At 40.6% G+C, this 1,780-nt stretch overlaps 1 non-coding gene across 1 annotated transcript; it reads right to left on the bottom strand.

The window, feature by feature from the left end:
- Positions 1-447: 447 nt before the first annotated feature.
- LOC120316295 lies at positions 448-607 on the bottom strand. The gene has a single exon (XR_005558910.1). It is a non-coding gene; the product is annotated as a U1 spliceosomal RNA (small nuclear RNA).
- Positions 608-1,780: the final 1,173 nt, after the last annotated feature.

Genomic DNA, 1,780 nt, shown 5'->3' with positions numbered 1-1,780 from the left:
TGATGAGTTGCTACTACCATCTTGACTTTTTAACTGCCTGCCCCTACAAATGCCCTGTATAGAAGTTATAGAGAGTAAGATTTTTGTGCCCATGATCTAAAGTAGACATGTGCAACTTTTCAAGCACAGAAGGCAAGCTAGAAAAAGGTATTTGTTTAAGCTTGTATCTGTCCTTTTCACCACTGAAGTCAGAGTATGGTAATACAAATCCGAAGTGCATCATTTGCGAGTAAATCTGATGAGTTGTTATTTTATCATCACTATACATTGTCATTAAAAAGTGACAACCATTTTTAAAAGGTAGCATGACAAAGCAAACCTATGAAGCAAGATGTAAGCATTTACAGTAGTTTTGTACATTTATTAATTTGATTTGATTTCTATAGCCCCTCCCCCATCTCAGCAAATGATTCTGGGTGGCTCTCAATTCAGAAACATATACTATAATTAAAACCAAATGTAGTTCCCCACTACCACAAACTATAGAGTCAAGTTTCCAGCCTTTGGGGAAATAGAAGGGGGTCAGCACACCCAGAGTGCAATGGATGAGATTCACTTTGGGAAAACCATCTTTGTGATCATGGTATCTCCCTTTCCAGGTAAATATATTGGCAGAAAGATCGCAGAGATGAGAGCTCCCTTAGCAGGTCAACTCAAGATGACTTCAAAAGTGGTCGCTGTAACCATGTCTGCCATTATCTCACCCGATGATAGTTAAAGAGGACGTGGCAGATCAGGAGACAGAACACCATGTGGCACAGCACCAGTGATTTCCTTATCCTTCCTCTGCAAAGAGTGGGTAGGGCAGAAAGGACTTTACTTGCCCTCAATAGTCTTATTGTGCCCTCCTGAGCAAAAAGGAAAACTTGTAATTATAGCTTCCTGTTCCCTGTTTTGGCTACAGTTCAAAAGCAATTTCGGTTCCAGCCAAATATTTCTCTCACATTGTCTATTGATCTAGTAACTAGCACTATTAATTAAACAATTGTCTTTTTTTTTTATATATATATAGAACAGCAAGTTACAGGCATGTCAGTAAATGCACTTTCTTTGTTCCTGTTAAACAGTGGTTTAAACAGGAGATTCCAGTTTCCCCAAGGGAGCCACTGGGTGGAACAGCTTGGAAGTGAAAGAACCCTGGGAAGATCAACTTGTCCTCAGCTGATCCCTGGAATGCCTGTTGGCTTTCATTCACATGATGTAAAAACTGCAAAAATGTATTAATATATTTTTATTATTTTATAATTATGTTATTTAAAATGTTCTTAATAACAGAAATAGCAGCTTATCATTAAGCCAGCAGTGGGATTCAGCCAGTTTGCACCGATTCGGCAGAACCGGTAGCTAATTTTCTGTTGCCCAGGCCCAGAATGGGTTTCCGGAAGTGGCATCCACACAGATAACTGGTTGTTCACATATTTGAATCCCACCACTGCGTTAAGCCCTGATGGTGCAGTGGTCAGAACGCAGTACTGCAGGCTACTTCTGCTGGCTGCTGGCTACCAGCAGTTTGGCAGTTCAAGTCTCACCGGCTCAAGGTTGACTCAGCCTTCCATCCTTCCGAGATCAGTAAAATGAGGACCCAGATTGTTGGGGGCAATATGCTGACTCTGTAAGGCATTTAGAGAGGGCTGCAAAGCACTGTGAAAGGGTATATAAATCTAAGTGCTATTGCTACTAATAAGCATAGCTCAATAACATCCTAAATATGATTATATGGAATTTATACCTGTGGATGGCATGCTTCCATAAAACCTTGGCATACTTCCAAACAACCCTC

This window comes from Crotalus tigris, unplaced genomic scaffold (assembly GCF_016545835.1).
Source record: "Crotalus tigris isolate CLP2741 ecotype Arizona unplaced genomic scaffold, ASM1654583v1 scf7180000017585.4430047, whole genome shotgun sequence".
NCBI classification, from domain to species: Eukaryota; Metazoa; Chordata; class Lepidosauria; order Squamata; family Viperidae; genus Crotalus; species Crotalus tigris.
The sequence above is the reverse complement of the archived record's forward strand: the minus strand, read 5'-3'. Positions and strand labels throughout refer to the sequence as shown.